This window comes from Grampus griseus, assembly GCF_964374135.1.
Source record: "Grampus griseus genome assembly, chromosome: 5".
Taxonomy (NCBI): Eukaryota; Metazoa; Chordata; class Mammalia; order Artiodactyla; family Delphinidae; genus Grampus; species Grampus griseus.
Window position 1 is genome coordinate 103,810,599 of NC_138998.1, and position 22,592 is coordinate 103,833,190.

A 22,592-nucleotide genomic window follows, 5' to 3' on the forward strand; every position below is an offset into this window, starting at 1 on the left:
TTAATAAAATATACACTAAAATATTAGAATGACATATTAATCCAATGAAAAAATGTGAAGAGTCTTTACCAAAGAATGAACTGAGGAGGTGAAGCTTGCCAGAAGATATTTATGCCTCTCAGAAACTGAAACACAGAAGTGAGCATCACATAATAGCTGATAGGTGATAAACTATAGCTGATAGTGATAAACTAATAGCTGATAGTGATAAACTAATTCTTAGAGTTAGCCTTTCTTATTGAAACAACTGGAGCTTTATAATCATGCCCAGGAGTGGTTCCATCAGATGGTTACTATGACTATGAGACTGGTATCACAAGAAGCTATTAATAACCTCATTGCTGCTGAAGGAACCCTCCCATGAGTACTTGTACCAGGGAATGATTTGCCACTAAAGAAACTGCAATTTCTTTCAAGACAATTTAATAAATTTGTCTCCAAATAAATTAAAATAACCAAGTACAATGGAAGATCATTATGGAGAAGAATAACTTCTTCCTGCATTTAATTTGATTCATGGTAGTGAAACTCATCATGAAAACTTTAATATGTGTTGAGCATTCTCACAGCTCTAGTTAGATTAATGACAAAAAACAGTAGCAGAAAAGTGTCTTTCAGTGTTGAGGAAAAGGGGGATTTCAAGGTGCCTTAGGATATATATGGATTTAATTTGGTGAATGATAGAGATAAGACAGTTATACATGTTCACTGAAAAAAGTTTGATATAAAAAACTGTAGGTTTAAGTGCATTTGAATTGCTAGATATGTCTCCCTGAAGACGTCTCCTGGAAATAATATCACTTTTGAATTAATATGGTCCAGATTTCCTATAGGGAGAAGGAAGGGAAAGAGGAATAATAGGGAAAGATGTGTTCTTTGCTTGCCTATTCTGTGGAAAGTAGTTTCAGAATTACTAATCCATTGAAATTAATGCATCAACTTGATTCATTATGATGATATAGTGTTAAATGCATCATCTTAACTCTGGTTTCCCCAGCTTTATTGAGATATAATTGACATATAATCTTGTGTAAATTTAACACAACATATTGATTTGATACACTTATATATTGCAATGTGATTACCACCATAGCAGTGTTAGCTAACACCTCCATCATATCACATAATTACCATTTCTTTGGTGCAGTGAGAACCCTTAATATCTACTCTGTTAGCAATTTTCACGTGTATAATACATATTGTTAACTATAATCACAATGCTGTGCATAAGATTCCCAGTTCTCCTAACTGAAAGTTTGTGCACTTGACCATTTCTCCCACCCTTCAGTCCCTGGTAATCACCATTCTACTCTGTGCTCTTTTGGTGGGAATGTATATTGGTAGAGCCATTACAAAAACAATATAGAGATTCCTCAAAAAATTAAAAATGGAACTACCATATGATCTAGCAATCCCACTTCTGGGTATATATCCAAAAGAAAGGAAAACAGGATCTCAATGAGAAATCTTCACTACCGTGTTATTGCAGCATTATTAACAATAGCCAAGGTAAGGAAACAACCTAAGTATCTGTCAATGGATGAATAGATTAAAAAAGATGTAGTATACATATACACAATAGTATTTTCAGCCGTAAGAGTGAAGGGAATTCTGCCATTTGTGACAATGTGGATGAATCTTGAGGGCATTATGCTATGTGAAATAAGTCAGACAGAGAAAGACAAATACTATATGATATTTATATCTGGAATTTTAAAAAGGTAAACTCACTGAATCAGTTTATTAAAAATAAAAAAAATGTGTAAACTTAAACGAGCTTGGGAAAGTAAATGATATATAAGCCTTTTTGACTTATTAGTATCATTTTAAAATTAATATCTGATTTATCACATATATTTAGTTTTATGGACAAAAGCATTTTGAATAAATCTTAAAATATACATAATATATATTCGCAGTGCCCTTTCCCCTTCTAACAGACAATATCTGTAATCTAGACTAGAGCAATAGACAGGCTCGGTGTTACTTCTGTTCTCTCTCTCCTTTCTCTCATTTTCAAGAAGGAAGGCTTACTCCTAGCTTCACAGGTCTTTCTCAAGAACCTCTGGTTCTCTTGATTGTCAAAGGTGTTTCAAGACATAACTACATATTACCTAGAACCCCTCATTTCCTAAAACCAGTTTCCTCCCTCCATTGCCAGAATTAACACCAACTCTGCAGGCAAACATACATTTTTAACTGAAAAAATAGGAGAGTCTCAGAGGGTGACTACCTTTAGGAAGAAAGATGTTAAACATTCAGCCACCAGGACTTTCCCTTGGGTCTCAGAAAATTATTCCCAAGGAGAGGAGCTCCCAATAGGCATTTCTTTCATTCCAAGCTACAGGTTTGAGTATCCTGCCCTCTACCCTTAGTCAATAATCTGTGTCTTCCCGTAACCCTATTCAGAATGTCATATCCCTTCCTACCTCCTGCAATGAAGGAAAACTCCACTTCTCCTTAAGGGAAGAGAAGTCCTTATAAATTCTTTACCATACTCTCCCTACTCAAAGTAAGCCAAATATCAGTGGCAGCAGTTAACAGCTATGCCATGAGTCTTTTCTTACTCAGTAGTTCTCACCTTGGTTATACATTAAAATCACCTGGAGAAGGTTTTAAAAATACTTATGCCTCAGCACCAAAATCACCCTCCCCAAAGACTCTTATTTGATTGATGTTATGTTTGTTGGGAGAGCATAGTTATAAATACTAGCTGCAACCACATGGTCAGTGGCAGAAAACATAAGAGTTATAAGTATTCTTTCCTAAGTTTGATATGTTTGTATACTGTGATGGTTAATTTTAGGTGTCATCTTGGTTGGCCCATGTTGTCCAAATGTGCTATCAAACATTATTCTGATTGTTTCTGTGAGGGTGTTTTTAGATGAAATTAACATCTAAATCATTGGACTTGGAGTAAAGCAGATTACCCTCTGTAATGTAGATGGGTCTCATCTAGTCTGTTGAAGGCCTCAATAGCACCAAAGACTGACCTACCCTGAGCAAGGAAAATTCTGCAGGGACAGTCTTCAAACTTGAACTATAATATTGGCTCTTTGGGCTTTAGACTTGAATTGCAGTATTGGTTCTTTCCTGGGTCTCTGGCCTGCCAGCTCAGCATGCAGGTTTTATACTTACCAGCTTCAATTATCACTTGAGCCAATACCCTAAAATAAAGCTTTCCTCTCTCTTTATATATCAAATTGGTTGTTCTGTTTCTCTGGAAAACACCAAGTGACACAGATTTTGGGAGAGTGAAGTGAGGTACTGCTTTAAAAATATAAAGAAAATTTGAAAGTGACTTTGGAACTGGGTAATGGTTGGAGGTGGAAAGAGTTTTGAGGTGCATGCTAAAAAAAAAGCCTAGATTGCCTTGAATAGGCTATTGTTAGGAATACGGATGATAAATGTGATTCTGGTGAGATCTCAGACAGAGATAAGGAACATGTTATTGGAAACTGGAGGAAAGGCAGTCCTTGCTATAAAATGGCAAAGAGTCATGTACCACAATATTCATTGCAACACTATTTACAGTAGCCAGGACATGGAAGCAACATTAAGTGTCCATCGACAGATGAATGGGTAAGAAGATGTGGCAATATATACAATGGAATATTACTCAGCCATAAAAAGAAATGAAATTGAGTTACTTGTAGTGAGGTGGATGGACCTAGAGTCTGTCATACAGAGTGAAGTAAGTCAGAAAGAGAAAAACAAATACCGTATGGTAACACATATATATGGAATGTTAAAAAAAAAAAGAAAGAAATGGTTCTGATGAATCTAGGGGCAGGACAGCAATAAAGATGTAGACATAGAGAATGGACTTGAGGATATGGGAAAGGGGAAGGGTAAGCTGAGACGAAGTGAGAGTGGCATTGCCATGTATATACTACCAACTGTAAAATAGATAGGTAGTGGGAAGCAGCCGCATAGCACAGGGAGATCAGCTCGGTGCTTTGTGACCACCTAGAGGGGTGGAATAGGGAGGGTTGGAGGGAGGGAGATGCAAGAGGGAGGGGATATGGGGATATATGTATACGTATAGCTGATTCACTTTGTTATACAGCAGCAACTAACACAACAATGTAAAGCAATTATACCTCAACAAAGATGTTTAAAAAAATCACAAAGAACTTGGCTGATTTGTGCTCTAGTTTTTTGTGGAAAGTAGAAGTCAAAAGTGATGAATTTGGGTATTTATCTGAGGAGATTTCTTAGCAAAGGGTTAAAGGTGTGGCCTGGTTTCTCCTTGCAACTTATAGTAAAATGCAAGAGAAGAGATAAATTAAGGAAACTGATTTAGTACAAAGGAAATAAAACTTGAAGATTTGGAAAATTATCAGCTTATCCATATTACAAAAAAATGAGGAAGTGTTCTGGAGAGAATATCCAGGGTGTGGCTGGAAACCCATTTGATAGAGAGATTATGGGTATGACTCAGAGATCTAAGGAGACATCTCAGCAGAAGTCAGGAATAGAGATCAGGTTATATCAGCAGAAATACTGCCAGGTTGGGAACAATGACAGTGCAGAATGAAGGGAGACCATTGTGCTTCTGGGACAGTACAAGATGGGACAATAGAGCTGTCTGGATGCTAGCATGTGTTATAAGAAAAGGGAAGAATGATCCTGAAGCCTGAAGAGATTGGCAAGGAAGCCACTCCCACCACGGGCCCACATGATGCAGGTCCTGGGGACAAGGCTTTCCCTTTCTTGGTTTCAGTGGGCTGAACTGTTGCCACCTAGTGACTCAGGGGTCAAGGCTGCTGTCCAGAACTCAGAGGAAAGGCCAGCACCTGAGGCTGAGGGGATTCAAGAAGGGACTGTCATCTCAGTAGGCCCAGAGTGCAGAGAACTGAGCCAGAGAGGATTATTCTAGAGCTTTAAAGTCTATTGGAATTTGCCTTGCTAGGTTTTGGACTTGCTTGGGACACCTTACCCCCTTTTTCCTTTCGGATTTCTCCCTTTCAGAATGAGAATATCTATCCTATGCTTGTTTCACCATTGTATTTTGTAAGCACATAACCTGTCTGGTTTCACAGGTTCACAGCCAAAGAGGAATTTTGCCCCAGGATGTAACGTATTTCGAGTTTGACACATACATGATTTATGTGTTATTTAGATGAAAAATTGGACTTATAGTTGATGATGGAATGTGGTTGTATTTAGAGGTAAGGCCTCTGAAGAGATAATTAAGGAGTTTTAAATGAAGTCATATGGGTGGAATCCTAGTCCAATAGGGCTTACAATAAAAGGAAGAGATACCAAGAGTGTGCATGCATACAAAAAGAATCATCTGAGAGCACAGAGAGGTGTAAGGCAGAGGTTTGACTCCTCAGATCAAACCTGATGACACCTTGATTTTGGACTTCTAAACCCCATAAATGTGAAAACATAAATTTCTGTTGTTTAAGTGAGCCAGTCTGTGTTATGGCACCCTGGAAGACCACCTGCAGCATCAGCATCACTTGGGAACTTGTTAGAAAGGCAAATTCTACTGCGTCATAAACTGCAAGGGGTGGATCGCAGCGTTCTGTGTTTTTGCCTGTCTTCCAAGGATATTGACTGGCACAGCTAAAGCTTAAGAAGCATTAGAATTGTCTGATCAAGTTGCCATTACAAAAACCACAGAATGGCTGGCTTAGACAACATAAACTCACTTTCTCACAATTCTGAAGGCTAGAAATCCAATATCAGTTGGACTTCCAGAATGATCAGTTTCTGGTGAAGCCTCTGTTCTTGGCTTGTAGCTGACCACCTTTCCTCTGTGTCCTCACATTGCCTTTCTCTCAGCAAATGCACAGAGAGTGAGAGAGCTCTCTGTTACCTCCTTCCTCCACTTATAGGGACACCAATCCCATTAAATTAGGGCCCACACTTATGACCTCATTTAACCCTAATTACCTGCCCAAAGGCCTCATATCCAAATACCATCATGCTGGGGGTCAGGGGGATAGGACTTCAACATATGAATTTTGGTGGGGACACAATTCAATCCATAACAATCACTGACCTAGGGAATGAGTGTAGAAAGAGAAGACTTCCACACCTGAGCCTTGAGACACTTAATATTTAGACATTGAGATGGTGAAAAGGAATATCCAAATAGATGGAAAAGAGGTAGCTAGTGAGGGAGCAGGGACACCAAGAGAGTCTGGGTCTTGGAAAGTCAAGTAAATTATGTGTAACAAGGAAGGAAGAGTATTCTATTTGGAAAAGAATGGCACTGATAGGCCAAGTAAGGTGAGAACTGAGAATTGACCATTGAATGTTGCCGTGCAGACTCATTGTTGGTCTTGACAAAAGCAGTCTAATTGGATGATGGAGCCTAATGCCTAACTGGAAGGGGTTAGAGAGAAATGGGAAGAGAGGAATTACAGATATAACGGCAGACGTTTTCAAGAATTTTTTAATAAAGGGGAGCAGAGAAACAGGCTGATAGTTGGAAGAAGATGTAGGATTATGAGAGTTTTATTTTTAAGAGAAATTACACCATGTTTGTTTTCTGATAGGAGTAATGCTGGAAAGACAAAACAAAAGTTTTCAGGTGAGAGGGGAGAGAATTTCTAGAGGGATAGCCTTATGCAGGTGAGATTAAATATGGACTAATGAACAACTGCAGTTATTGGTCTTCATAGCATGCAACACAGTGGGGTAAAAAGGTGTTTGTCATCAGTAGAGAAGTTAGACTTTCATAAGATAGTCAAGGGTTGACCTTTTCGTGTTCTCATTGCCGTCTACATTCATTGGTCCTTAAATATTATAAAATATCAGTTTATATCTTTAAAAACTTGCCAATGGTTTGTGCAGTTCAATGCTGAATTCCACTTCGTTTTGAGATCCATATACATCTGGTAATAACATTCTATTTGAATGCTGCAAATGGAGATAACATATGTGCAGAAGGGAAATGTAATTTGCTTGCTGAAGAATAATTATAAACTAGAGGAGTAGTCAACTTAGTGAATCAAAAGTGGATTGGCAAATCAGTCAACAGATTTGTAGATTCTACCTGGTATTTCCTTCGCTGGGGTTATGTGGCTTCAGCCATTTAGTTAATTTAATTTTATAGTAGGCAGAATTAAATTTTATTCTTGAACTTTGTCTTCAGAGTACTAATGAGAAAAAGAAAAATGTTCATTCAAGGGGAAAAAGAAACACGACTCTGATAAGTCTGTTTACTGGGAGAGAACAGTCAATATTTTGTTTCAGAACATTTCTTGTACTTCATTTTGAAGATTTTATGGTGCTTTAACATGGACCAGAGAAGATACACCACTGCAAAATAAAATCCTTTATAATATACATTTCCCTTTTGCGATATCCCTTTACATATGTTGCTCAATGGCTATCATCAAATATTAGCAGATGTAAAATGTGCTCTCCTTTCCCTTCTCTCACCCCTTCCTCTTTTGTTTAGCTCTGAACTCACACTTAAATTGATGGATATGGGGCTGCTATTGACCCAAGACAGAGCTGACACAGAAGGAACCAGTAAACCAGTCAGCTAATTCTTTACATTGAATACCTAAATCATGATCCACATTTAAGGCAGAAAATTTGGAACAAATAAGAATTTTCTCTGAGAGAGAAATAAAGACAAAGAGAAACTTCAGGGTAGAATTGAAAAAGAATTAAGAGTATTAGGTGCTTGTAAATGGTTCTAAGAAAGAACTGGAGGTATGTATCATCCAACTAGCTGTGCTTGACTCCAAGGGAGGAGGACATCAAGTTGGGTGTCCGAGAGGACACTTTTGGGCCCCTGGAAAATGATGGCCTTCAGTAGCTTCCAGGTGCCTTCAGGAATGTAGAAATAACTACGTGGTGAGTTTAGGCAGAAAGTACCTGAATAAATCCCCAAATTCCTATGTTCTCAGCACGTGGGGGAAGAGCATCAGACACTCTGAGGGGATAAGATTCAGTGGACATAAAAGTGTCTCATACTTGCCATAAGGTGATGCTGTGGCAGAAAGCAGCATGGGACATTCTGGTGGACAACAGGTGAGATCAGTGCCTCAGTAGACACCAGTGTGGAGAGGTGATGAGGACCAAGAGTCAGCCAGGCAACATACATCTCTCAGATACCACTAAGAAAAGACCCTAACCAAAGAACAAAATCTCCCTCTGGTGCCATGACTCTGTGTAAGAAGTCCCCACCACTGGGAACTTAGGTCATACCCATGGGCGTGGAGGGAGGAGGAAGTGGGGAACCACTTATTTGACTGAGCTGAGAATTGAAATGACAGTGTTAACTCATAAACGACAAAAATTGTTTTCTGCTATTGGGTAGAAAGGGCCTCAAGATTAAATTCAGTTATTGAAAAATAAAGAATGCTATAGTCTTTGTATATGTAAGTATATGTCTTATGAATTCACACCCCACATATGTACAGTGCATTTCAGAGTCACTGAGGTATTTTAAATGATTATTGGAGCATTATTCTGTAAAAATTATCAGAATTCTTCTAGGTTTTGAAATTCTAGGTCTTAGTCACATTTAAATGATGTTGGATTAAAATTTTCCTATGGCTGTGATTTTAGTCAAAGTACCTATGTATTGTGAAGAAAGGTGTAGAATTTAGTAAAAGATAGCAAAATCATTCCAGCAATAACAAACCCTGAGAGCTATGTAAGAAAAATCCAGGAAAGGAAAATTATACTTGGAAAGGACTTCTGGATTATAGAGTGCATTGCTTATTTTCCTCATCATTCCCCGTGAACATTAGAGACTGGAAGCTCTTAGCCTGAGTAAAGTAAACCTGCTAGTTTGCACCCTTTAGTAAACAGGCTATTCAATAATAAATAAGTTGCATATATGAGTAATGCATTTGTAACCTGCAATGAAACCTCAGAGTTTTAAGCCTGGGAACTCAAAATATTTACTGCATTCACAGAAACTATCATGTGAAACTCTTTAAACTCACTTATTATATGAAGAGGACATTTGGGGAGTAATTGAGGTTATTGAAAACCCTTAAACTGTATGTGGTCTATTTGACAAACCATTTGAGGAAAAAAAGTAAGTTAGTTGTCCAGCTGTTTTATCTGTTTAACCCATTTCTACCTCCTGAAAATTCACAAGTAATCCAGCTCTCAAGGTGACACTATTTTTTCAGATAATTAGACATACCTGAGTGCATATTAAGTGCTGTGGAGGATATCCTGACCCCTTCCTAATATTTCCAAAGAGGCTTGGAACAGGTGGGCTCAGACTATATTTTTCCTGGTCATCTCTTACTCCAATTTCCTGCTTCAGTTGGCAGAGCTATTTCCTCTACTAATACAATTTTTTTTTTAGTATGTCAGATTCTTATTGAAGTCATAGAAATTATTTAAAAGGGTTAAAGCACAGCAGAGTACAGGCAGTAACTTAAAATTGAATATGTGACGTTCCTTTTTTAAGACCAGTATCTATTTGGGACTTCCCTGGCAGTCCAGTGGTTAAGACTCTGTGCTTCCACTGCAGGGGGCCCAGGTTTGATCTAAGATCCTACATACTGTGTGGCACGGCTGAAAAATAAATAAATAAATAAATTTTAAAAATAAAATAAAAATAAAATGGTATAAGAAATTGAAAAGACTGGTATCTATTTATTTCCTGAGGTGATTTTATTCCTCAGAGCTCTACCTGCTTTCTTGTTGCCTACTGTTCACTATCTTTTCATAATCTTTCCCCATAGATTTCCATTCTGAGTCCTGTCTTTGTCTGTAACTCACTGTTCACACACTGAGTTTTTCTAAATCGATTTTTAACTTTTCACTTGGATATGTGATATCATGTAAACATACAAATAATATATTTATTTATCCAAAGTAATTAGAGCTCAACTTAATATTGCAAATTTAGCTTGTGTATTTCCATGTTTTTTAAATTTAAAAATTTTGGAGATTGGTTCAAGATGGTGAAGTAGAAGGACATGGGCATGCGCTTACTCCCTCTTGCAAGAGCACTGGAATCACAACTAACTGCTGAACAATCACTGACAGGAAGACACTGAAACTCATGAAATAGGATACCCCACATCCAAATACAAATGAGAAGACACAATGAGACAGTAGGAGGGGCACAATCACAATAAAATCAAATCCCATAACTGCTGGGTGCGTGACTCACAAACTGGAGAATAATTATTACCACATAAGTCCACCCACTGGATTGAAGATCCTGAGTCCCATGTCAGGCTTCCCAACCTGGGGGTCCGGCAACGGGAGGAGGAATTCCCAGAGAATCACACTTCAAAGACTAGTGGGATTTGATTGCAGGACTTTGACAGGACTGGGGGAAACAGAGACTCCACTCTTGGAGGGCACACAAAAAGTAGTATGTGCATCAGGACCCAGGGGGAAGGAGCAGTGACCCCACAGGAGACTGAACCAGACCTACCTGCTAGTGTCAGAGGGTCTCCTGAAGAGGTGGGTGGTGGGGGTGACTGTGGCTCACCACGGGGACAAAGACACTGGCAGCAGAAGTGCTCGAAGTACTCCTTGGTGTGAGCCCTCCCAGAGTCCACCATTAGCCCCACTAAAGAGCCTGTAGGCTCCAGTGTTGGGTTGCCTCAGGCCAAAAAAACAACAGGGAGGGAACACAGCCCCACCCATCAGCAGACAAGCAGATTAAAGTTTTTTTTTTCCTGTGATATTTTTTTAAATTAATTAATTAATATTTGGCTGTGTTGGGTCTTCGTTTCTGTGCGAGGGCTTTCTCTACTTGCGGCGAGCAGGGGCCTCTCTTCATCGTGGTGCGCGGGCCTCTCACTGTCGCGGCCTCTCGTTGCGGAGCACAAGCTCCAGACGCGCAGGCTCACTAGTTTTGGCTCACGGGTGTAGTTGCTCCACGGCATGTGGGATCTTCCCAGACCAGGGCTCGAACCCGTGTCCCCTGCATTGGCAGGCAGATTCTCAACCACTGTGCCACCAGGGAAGCTGCGAGATTAAAGTTTTAGTGAGCTCTGCCCACCAGAGCAACACCCAGTTCTACCCACCACCAGTCCCTTCCATCAGGAAGCTTGCACAAGCCTCTTAGACAGCCTGGTCTGCAGCCTGTGGAACGAAAACCACATTCAGAGAAAGATAGACAAAATGAAAAGGCAGAGGGCTATGTACCAGATGAAGGAACATGATAAAACCCCCAAAAACCAACTAATTGAAGTGGAGATAGGCAACCTTCCAGAAAAAGAATTCAGAATAATGATAGTGAAGATGATCCAGGACCTCAGAAAAAGAATGGAAGCAAAGATCAAGAAGATGCAAGAAATGTTTAACAAAGACCTAGAAGAATTAAAGAACAAACACCTAGAGGAATTAAATAGCAAACAAACAGAGATGAACAATACAATAACTGAAATTAAAAATACACTAGAAGGAATCAATAACAGAATAACTGAGGCAGAAGAACAGATAAGTGACCTGGAAGACAGAATAGTGGAATTCACTGCCATGAAACAGAATAAAGAAAAAAGAATGAAAAGAAATGAAGACAGCCTAAGAGACCTCTGGGACAACATTCAATGCACCAACATTAGCATCATAGAGGTCCAAGGAAAGAGAGAGAGAAAGTACTCCAGAAAATATTTGAAGAGATTATACTCAAAAACTTCTCTAATGTGGGAAGGAAATAGTCAGCCACATCCAGGAAGTGCAGAGAGTCCCAGGCAGGATAAACCCAAGGAGAAACATGCCGAGACAAATAGTAATCAGATTGACAAAAAATAAAGATGAAGAAAAATTATTAAAAGCAACAAGGGAAAAATGACAAATAACATACAATGGAACTCCCATAAGATTAACAGCTGATTTCTCAGCAGAAACACTACAAGCCAGAAGGGAGAGACACAATATATTTAAAGTGATGAATGGGAAGAACCTACCAATAAGTTTACTCTAGCTGGCAAGGATCACATTCAGATTCGACAGAGAAATCAAAAGCTTTACAGACAAGCAAAAGCTCATAGAATTCAGCACCACAAAACCAGCTCTATAGCAAATGCTAAAGGAATATCTGTAAGTGGGAAACACAAGAGAAGAAAAGGACCTACAAAAACAAAGCAAAAACAATTAAGAAAATGGTAATAGGAACATACATGTAGATAACTACCTTAAATGTAAATGGATTAAATGATACAACCAAAAGACACAGGCTTGCTGAATAGATACAAAAACAAGACCCATCTATATGCTGTATACAAGAGACCCACTTCAGACCTAGGGACATATACAGACTGAAAGTGAGGGGATGGAAAAAGATATTCCATGCAAATGGAAATCAGAAGAAAGCTGTAGTAGCAATACTCATATCAGGTAAAATAGACTTTAAAATAAAGAATGTTACAAGACACAGGGAAGGACACTACATAATGATCAATGGATCAATCCAAGAAGAAGATATAACAATTATAAATATATATGAACCCCACATAGGAGAACCTCAATACATTTTTTTAACATCTTTATTGGAGTATAATTGCTTTAAAATGGTGTCTTAGTTTCTGCTTTATAACAAAGAGAATTAGCTATGCATACACATATATCACCATATCTCCTCCCTCTTGCATCTCCCTTGCACCCTCCCTATCCCACCCCTCTAGGTGGTCACAAAGCACTGAGCTAAGCTCCCTATGCTATGCAGCTGTTTCCCACTAGCTATCTATTTTATATTTGGTAGTATATATAAGTCCATGCCACTATCTCAGTTCGTCCCAGCTTACACTTCCCCCTCCCCATGTCCTCAAGTACATTATCTACGTCTGCATCATTATTGTTGTCCTGCCCCTAGGTCCTTCAGAACCATTTTTTTTTTGATTCCATATATATGTGTTAGCGTATGGTATTTGTTTTGCTCTTTATGACTTATTTCACTCTGTATGAAACACTCTAGGTCCATCCACCTCACTACAAATAACTCAACTTCATTTCTTTTTATGGCTGAGTAATATTCCATTGTATATATGTGCCTCATCTTTTTTTTAAATTTTTTTTCATGTTTATTGGAGTATAATTGCTTTAAAATGGTGTGTTAGTTTCAGCTTTATAACAAAGTGAGTCATTTATACATATACATATGTTCCCATATCTCTTCCATCTTGCGTCTCCCTCCCTCCCACCCTCGCTATCCCATCCATCTAGGTGGTCACAAAGCACCGAGCTGGTCTCCTTGTGCTATGCGGCTGCTTCCCACTAGCTATCTGTTTTACGTTTGGTAGTGTATATATGTCCATGCCACTCTCTCGCTTTGTCACAGCTTACCCTTCCCCCTCCCCATATCCTCAAGTCCATTCTCTAGTAGGTCTGTGTCTTTATTCCTGTTTTACCCCTAGGTTCTTCATGACATTTTTGTTTTCTTAAATACCATATATATGTGTTAGCATATGGTATTTGTCTTTCTCCTTCTGACTTACTTCACTCTGTGTAACAGACTCTAGGTCCATCCACCTCATTACAAATAGCTCAATTTTGTTTCTTTTTATGGCTGAGTAATATTCCATTGTATATATGTGCCACATCTTCTTTATCTGTTCATCCGATGATGGACACTTAGGTTGTTTCCATCTCCGGGCTATTGTAAATAGAGCTGTAATGAACATGGTGGTACATGACTCGTTTTGAATTATAGTTGTCTAAGGGTATATGCCCACTAGTGGTATTGCTGGGTCATATGGTAGTTCTAATTTCAGTTTTTTAAGGGACCTCCATACCGCTCTACATAGTGGCTGTATCAATTTATATTCCCACCAACAGTGCAAGAGGGTTCTCTTCTCCACACCCACTCCAGCATTTATTGCTTGTAGATTTTTTGATGATGGCCATTCTGACTGGTGTGAGGTGATATTTCATTGTGGTTTTCAATTGCATTTCACTAATGATGAGTGATGTTGAGCATCCTTTCATGTGTTATTGGCAATCTGTATATCTTCTTTGGAGAAATGTCTATTTAGGTCTTCTGCCCATTTCTGGAATGGGTTGTTTGTTTTATTGGTATAGAGCTGCCTGAGCTGCTTCTAAATTTTTCAGACTAATCCTTTGTCAGTTGCTTCATTTGCAACTATTTTCTCCCATTCTGAGGGCTGTCTTTTGGTCTTGTTTATGGTTTCTTTTGCTGTGCAAAAGCTTTGAAGTTTCATTAGGTCTCATTTGTTTATTTTTGTTTTTATTTCCATTTCCCTAGGAGGTGGGTCAAAAAGGATCTTACTGTGATTTAGGTCATAGAGTGTTCTGCCTATTTTCCTCTAAGAGTTTTATACTGGCTGGCCTTACATTTAGGTCATTAATCCGTTTTGAGTTTATTCTTGTGTATAGTATTAGGGAGTGTTCTAATTTCATTCTTTTACATGTAGCTGTCCAGTTTCCCCAGCACCACTTATTGGAGAGGTTGTCTTTTCTCCATTGTATATTCTTGCCTCCTTTGTCAAAAATAAGGTGACCATAGGTGCATGGGTTTATCTCTGGGCCTTCTATCCTGTTCCATTAATCTATATTTCTCTTTTTGTGCCAGTACCGTACTGTCTTGATTACTGTAGCTTTGTAGTATAGTCTGAAGTCAGGGAGCCTGATTCCTCCAGCTCCGTTTTTCGTTCTCAGGATTACTTTGGCTGTTTGGGTCTTTTGTGTTTCCACACCAATTGTGAAATTTTTTGTTCTATTTCTGCGAAAAATGCCATTGCTGGTTGTCAGGGATTGCATTGAATCTGTAGATTGCTTTGGGTAGTAGAGTCATTTTCACAATGTTGATTCTTCCGATCCAGGAACATGGTATATCTCTCCATCTATTTGTATCACCTTTAATTTCTTTCATCAGTGTCTTTTAATTTTCTGCATACACGTCTTTTGTCTGCTTAGGTAGGTTTATTCCTAGATATTTTATTCTTTTTGTGGCAATGGTAAATGGGAGTGTTTTCTTGATTTCACTTTCAAATATTTCATATTTAGTGTATAGGAATTCAAGAGATTTCTGTGCATTAATTTTGTATCCTGCTACTTTACCAAATTCATTGATTAGCTCTAGTAGGTTTCTGGTAGCATCTTGAGGATTCTCTGTTTGTATTATCATGTCACCTGCAACGAGTGATAGCTTTAATACTTCTTTTGCAATTTGGATTCCTTTTATTTCTTTTTTATCTCTGATTGCTGTGGCTACAACTTCCAAGTCTATGTTGAATAACAGTGGTGAGAGTGGACAACCTTGTCTTGTTCCTTATCATAGTGGAAATGATTTCAGTGTTTCACCATTGATAACGATGTTGGCTGTGGGTTTGTCATATATGGCCTTTATTATGTTGCAATAAGTTCCCTGTATGCCTACTTTCTTGAGGCTTTTTATCGTAAATGGGTGTTGAATATTGTGAAACGCTTTTTTTTTTTTACATCTTTATTGGAGTATAATTGCTTTACAATGGTGTGTTAGTTTCTGCTTTATAACAAAGTGAATCAGTTATACATATGTTCCCATATCTCTTCCATCTTGCATCTCCCTCCCTCCCAGCCTCCCTCTCCCAGCCCTCTAGGTGGTCACAAAGCACTGAGCTGATCTCCCTGTGCTATGCAGCTGCTTCCCACTAGCTATCTATTTTACATTTGGTAGTGGATATATGTCCATGCCTCTCTCTCACTTTGTCACAGCTTCCCCTTCCCCTTCCCCATATACTCAAGTCCATTCTCTAGTAGGTCCATGTCTTTATTCCTGTCTTACCCCTAGGTTCTTCATGACATTTTTTTCCTTAAATTTCATATATATGTGTTAGCATACGGTATTTGTCTTTCTCTTTCTGACTTACTTCACTCTGTATGACAGACTCTAGGTCTATCCACCTCATTACAAATAGCTCAATTTCGTTTCTTTTTATGCCTGAGTAATATTCCATTGTATATATGTGCCACATCTTCTTTATCCATTCATCCAGTGATGGACACTTAGGTTGGTTTCATCTCCTGGCTATTGTAAATAGAGCTGCAATGAACATTTTGGTACATGACTCTTTTTGAATTATGGTTTTCTCAGGGTATATGCCCAGTAGTGGGATTGCTGGGTCATATGGTATTCTATTTTTAGTTTTTTAAGTAACCTCCAAACTGTTCTCCATAGTGGCTGTACAAATTCACATTCCCACCAGCAGTGCAAGAGTGTTCCCTTTTCTCCACACCCTCTCCAGCATTTATTGTTTCTAGATTTTATGATGATGGCCCTTCTGACTGGTGTGAGATGATATCTCATTATAGTTTTGATTTGCATTTCTTTAATGATTAATGATGTTGAGCATTCTTTCATGTGTTTTTTGGCAGTCTGTATATCTTCTTTGGAGAAATGTCTATTTAGGTCGTCTGCCCATTTTTGGATTGGGTTGTTTGTCTTTTTGTTATTGAGCTGTATGAGCTGCTTGTAAATTTTGGAGATTAATCCCTTGTCAGTTGCTTCATTTGCAAATATTTTCTTCTATTCTGAGGGTTGTCTTTTGGACTTGTTTATGGTTTCCTTTGCTGTGCAGAAGCTTTGAAGTTTCATTAGGTCCCATTTGTTTATTTTTGTTTTTATTTCCTTTTATCTAGGAGGTGGGTCAAAAAGGATCTTGCTGTGATTTATGTCATAGAGTGTTCTGCCTATGTTTTCCTTTAAGAGTTTGATAGTTTCTGGCCCTTACATTTAGATCTTTAATCCATTTTGAGCTTATTTTTGTGTATGGTGTTAGGGAGTGACCTAATCTCATATTTTTACATGTACCTGCCCAATTTTCCCAGCACCACTTATTGAAGAGGCTGTCCTTTTTCCACTGTACATTCCCACCTCCTTTATCAAAGATAAGGTGTCCATATGTGCGTGGGTTTATCTCTGGGGTTTCTATCCTGTTCCATTGATCTATATTTCTGTTTTTGTGCCAGTACCATACTGTCTTGATTACTGTAGCTTTGTAGTAAAGTCTGAAGTCAGGGAGCCTGGTTCCTCCAGCTCTGTTTTTCGTTCTCAGGATTGCTTTGACTATTCGGGGTCTTTTGTATTTCCATAGAAATTGTGAAATTTTTTGTTCTAGTTCTGTGAAAAATGCCGGTGGTAGTTTGATAGAGATTGCATTGAATCTGTAGATTGCTTTGGGTAGTAGAGTCATTTTCACAATGTTGATTCTTCCAATCCAGGAACATGGTATGTCTCTCCATCTATTTGTATCATCTTTAATTTCTTTCTTCAGTGTCTTATAATTTTCTGCATACAGGTCTTTTGTCTGCTTAGGTAGGTTTATTTCTAGGTATTTTATTCTTTTTGTTGCAATGATAATGGGAGTGTTTTCTTGATTTCATTTTCAGATTTTTCATCATTAGTGTATAGGAAAGCCAGAGACTTCTGTGCATTAATTTTGTATCCTGCTACTTTACCAAATTCATTGATTAGCTCTAGTAGTTTTCTGGTAACATCTTTAGGATTCTCTATGTATAGTATCATGTCATCTGCAAACAGTCACAGCTTTACTTATTTTCAGATTTGGATTCCTTTTATTTCCTTTTCTTCTCTGATTGCTGTGGCTAAAACTTCCAAAACTATTTTGAATAAGAGTGGTGAGAGTGGGTAACCTTGTCTTGTTCCTGATCTTAGTGGAAATGCTTTCAGTTTTTCACCATTGAGGACAATATTGGCTGTGGGTTTGTCATATATGGCCTTTATTATGTTGAGGAAAGTTCCCTCTATACCTACTTTCTGCAGGGTTTTTATCATAAATGGGTGTTGAATTTTGTCGAAAGCTTTCTCTGCATCTATTGAGATGATCATATGGTTTTTCTCCTTCAGTTTATTAATATGGTGTATCACGTTGATTGATTTGCATATATTGAAGAATCCTTGCATTCCTGGAATAAACCCCACTTGATCATGGTGTATGATCCTTTTAATGTGCTGTTGGATTCTGTTTGCTAGTATTTTGTTGAGGATTCTTGCATGTATGTTCATCAGTGATATTGGCCTGTAGTGTTCTTTCTTTGTGACATCCTTGTCTTGTTTTGGTATCAGGGTGATGGTGGCCTCGTAGAATGAGTTTGGGAGTGTTCCTCCCTCTGCTTTATTTTGGAAGAGTTTGAGAAGGATAGGTGTTAGCTCTTCTGTAAATGTGTGATAGAATTTGCCTGTGAAGCCGTCTGGTCCTGAGCTTTTGTTTGTTGGAAGATTTTTAATCACAGTTTCAATTTTAGTGCTTGTGATTGGTCTGTTCATATTTTCTATTTCTTCCTGATTCAGTCTTGACAGATTGTGCATTTCTAAGAATTTGTCCATTTCTTCCAGGTTGTCCATTTTTTTGTCATAGAGTTGCTTGTAGTAATCTTTCATAATCTTTTTTATTTCTGCAGTGTCAGTTGTTACTTCTCCTTTTTCATTTCTGATTCTATTGCTTTGAGTCTTCTCCCTTTTTTTCTTGATGAGTCCGGCTAATGGTTTATCAATTTTGTTTGTCTTCTCAAAGAAGTAGCTTTTAGTTTTATTGATCTTTGCTACCGTTTCCTTCATTTCTTTTTCATTCATTTCTGGTCTGATCTTTATCTTTCCTTTGCTCACTTCGGGGTTTTTTTGTTCTTCTTTCTCTAACTGCTTTAGGGGCAAGGTTAGGTTGTTTATTTGAGATGTTTCCTGTTTCTTGAGATAGGATTGTATTGCTATAAACTTCCCTCTTAGAACTGCTTTTGCTGCATCTCATAGGTTTTGGGCCGTCGTGTCTCCATTGTCATTTGTTTCTAGGTATTTTTTGATTTCCTCTTTGATTTCTTCAGTGATCACTTCGTTATTAAGTAGTGTATTGTTTAGCCTCCATGTATTTGTATTTTTTACAGATCTTTTCCTGTAATTGATATCTAGTCTCATAGCATTGTGGTTGGAAAAGATACTTGATAAAATTTCATTTTTTTTAAATTTACCAAGGGTTGATTAGTGACCCAGGATATGATCTATGCTGGAGAATGTTCCATGAGAACTTTAGAAAGATGTGTATTCTGTTGTTTTTGGTTAGAATGTCCTATAAATATCACTTAAGTCCATCTTGTTTAATGCAGCATTTAAAGCTTGTGTTTCCTTATTTATTTTCATTTTGGATGATCTGTCCGTTGGTGAAAGTGGGGTGTTAAAGTCCACTACTATTATTGTGTTACTGTCAATATCCCCTTTTATGGATGTTAGTATTTGCCTTATGTATTTAGGTGCTCCTATGTTGGGTGCATAAATATTTACAATTATTATATCTTCTTCTTGGATCAATCCCTTGATCATTATCCCTTGTTCTTCTTTGTCTCTTGTAATAGTCTTTATTTTAAAGTCTATTTTGTCTGATATGAGAATTGCTACTCCAGCTTTCTTTTGGTTTCCATTTTCATGGAATATCTTTTTCCATCCCGTCACTTTCAGTCTGTATGTTCTCTAGGTCTGAAGTGGGTCTCTTGTAGACAGCATATATATGGGTCTTGTTTTTGTATCCATTCAGCCAGTCTGTGTCTTTTGGTGGGAGCATTTAATCCATTTACATGTCAGGTAATTATCGATATGCATGTTCCTATTCCCATTTTCTTAATTGTTTTGAGTTTGTTATTGTAGGTCTTTTTCTTCTCTTGTGTTTCTTGCCTAGAGAAGTTCCTTTAGCATTTGTTGTAAAGCTGGTTTGGTGGTGCTGAACTCTCTCAGATTTTGCTTGTCTGTAAAGGTTTTAATTTCTCCATCAAATCTGAATGAGATCCTTGCTGGGTGGAGTAATCTTGGTTGAGGTTTTTCTCCTTCATCACTTTAAATATGTCCTGCCACTCCCTTCTGGCTTGCAGAGTTTCTGCTGAAAGATCAGCTATTAACCTTATGGGGATTCCCTTGTGTGTTATTTGTTGTTTTTCCCTTGCTGCTTTTAATATGTTTTCTTTGTATTTAATTTTTGACAGTTTGATTAATATTTGTCTTGGTGTGTTTCTACTTGGATTTATCTTGTATGGGACTCTCTGTGCTTCCTGGACTTGATTAACTATATCCTTTCCCATATTAGGGAAGTTTTCAACTATAATCTCTTCAAATATTTTCTCAGTCCCTTTTTTTTTTTCTCTTCTTCTTCTGGAACCACTATAATTCGAATGTTGGTGCATATATTGTTGTCCCAGAGGTCTCTGAGACTTTCCTCAGTTCTTTTCATTCTTTTCTTTATTCTGCTTTGCAGTAGTTTTTTCCACTATTTTATCTTCCAGGTCACTTGTCCGTTCTTCTGCCTCAATTTTTCTGCTATTGATACCATCTAGAGTATTTTTAATTTTGTTTATTGTGTTGTTATCATTGCTTGTTTCATCTTTAGTTCTTCTAGGTCCTTGTTAAATGTCTCTTGAATTTTCTCTATTTTATTTCCAAGATTTTGAATCATCTTTACTATCATTATTCTGAATTCTTTTTCAGGTACACTGCCTATTTCCTCTTCATTTGTTAGGTCTGGTGGGTTTTTATCTTGCTCCTTCATCTGCTGTGTATTTTTCTGTCTTCTCGTTCTGCTTATCTTACTGTGTTTGGGGTCTCCTTTTTGCAGGCTGCAGGTTCATAGTCCTGTTGTTTTTAGTGTCTGTCCCCAGTGGCTAAAGTTAGTTCAGTGGGTTGTGTACGCTTCCTGGTGGAGGGGACTAGTGCCTGTGTTCTGGTAGATGAGGCTGGATCTTGTCTTTCTGGAGGGCTGGTCCACGTCTGGTGGTGTGTTTTGGGGTGTCTGGACTTATTATGATTTTCGGCAGCCTCTCTGCTAATGGGTGGGGTTGTGTTCCTGTCTTGCTGGTTGTTTGGCATAGGGTGTCCAGCACTGTAGCTTGCTGGTCGTTGAGTGAAGGTGGGTGCTTGTGTTGAGATGGAGGTCTCTGGGAGATTTTCACCACTTTATATTATGTGGAGGTGGTAGGTCTCTTGTGGACCAGTGTCCTGAAGTTGGCTCTCCCACCTCAGAGGCACAGCACTGACTCCTGGCTGCAGCATCAAAAACCTTTCATCCACACGGCTCAGAATAAAAGGGACAAAAGGTAGAAAGAAAAGAAAGAAAGAAAGAAAGAAAGAAAAGAGCGAGCGAGTGAGGGAGGGAGGAAGAAAGAAAAGAAAGACAGAAAGAATGGAGGGAGGGAGGGAGGGAGCGAGGGAGGGAAGGAGGAAGAAAGAAAAGAAAGAAAGAAAGAAAGAGGATAAAATAAAATAAGATAAAATAATTAAAATAAAAAAAAATTATTAAGAAAAAAAATTTTTATAAAGCAAAAAAAGAAACAAACAAACAAAAAAAACGGACGGATAGAACCCTAGGACAAATGGTGAAAGCAAAGCTATACAGACAAAATCTCACACAGAAGCATACACATACACACTCACAAAAAGAGGCAAAGGGGAAAATATAATAAATCTTGCTCTCAATGTTCTTCTCCTCAATTTGGGATGATTCGTTGTCTATTCATGTATTCCACAGATGGAGGGTACATCAAGTTGTTAGTGGAGCTTTAATCCGCTGCTTCTGAGGCTGCTAGGAGAGATTTCCCTTTCTCTTCTTTGTTCGCACAGCTCCCGGGGCTCAGCTTTGGATTTGGTCCCGCCTCTGCGTGTAGGTCACCGGAGGGCATCTGTTCTTCGCTCAGACAGGATGGGGTTAAAGAAGCAGCTCATTCGAGGTCTCTGGCTTACTCAGGCCGGGAGGAGGGAGGGGTACGGAGTGTGGGGTGAGCCTGCGGTGGCAGAGGCCGATGTGATGTTTCACCAGCCTGAGGCGTGCTGTGCGTTCTCCCGGAGAAGCTGTCCCTGGATCCCGGGACCCTGGCAGTGGAGGGCTGCACAGGCTCCCAAGAAGGGAAGTGTGGAGAGTGACCTGTGCTTGCACACAGGCTTCTTGGTGGCGGCTGCAGCAGCCTTAGTGTCTCATGGCCGTTTCTGGGGTCCGCGCTGTTAGCCGCGGCTCACGCCCATCTCTGGAGCTCCTTTAAGCAATGCTCTTAATCCCCTCTCCTCACGCACCAGGAAACAAAGAGGGAAGAAAATGTCTCTTGCCTCTTCGGCAGTTCCAGGCTTTTTCCCGGATTCCCTCCAGGGTAACCGTGGCACACTAGCCACCTTCAGGCTGTGTTCACGCCGCCAGTCCTCTCCCTGTGCTCCAACCAAAGCCTGAACCTCAACTCCCAGCCCCACTCACCCTGGCGGATGAACAGACAAGCCTCTCGGGCTGGTGAGTGCCAGTTGGCACTGATCCTCTGTGCGGGAATCTCTCCACTTTGCCCTCTGCACCCCTGTTGCTGTGCTCTCCTCCGTGGCTCCGAAGCTTCCCCGCTCCGCCATCCGCAGTCTCTGCCCAGGAAGGGGCTTCCTAGTGGGTGGAAACCTTTCCTCCTTCACAGCTCCCTCCCATTGGTGCAGGTCCCGTAGCTATTATTTTGTCTCTGTTTATTCTTTTTTCTTTTGCCCTACCCAGGTACGTGGGGAGTTTCTTACCTTTTGGGAGGTCTGAGGTCTTCTGCCAGCGTTCAGTAGGTGTTCTGTAGGAGTTGTTCCACTTGTAGATGTATTTCTGTGGTATCTGTGTGGAGGAAGGTGATCTCCGCATTTTACTCTTCCGCCATCTTCCCCGATCTCCCTGAAAAGCTTTTTCTTCATC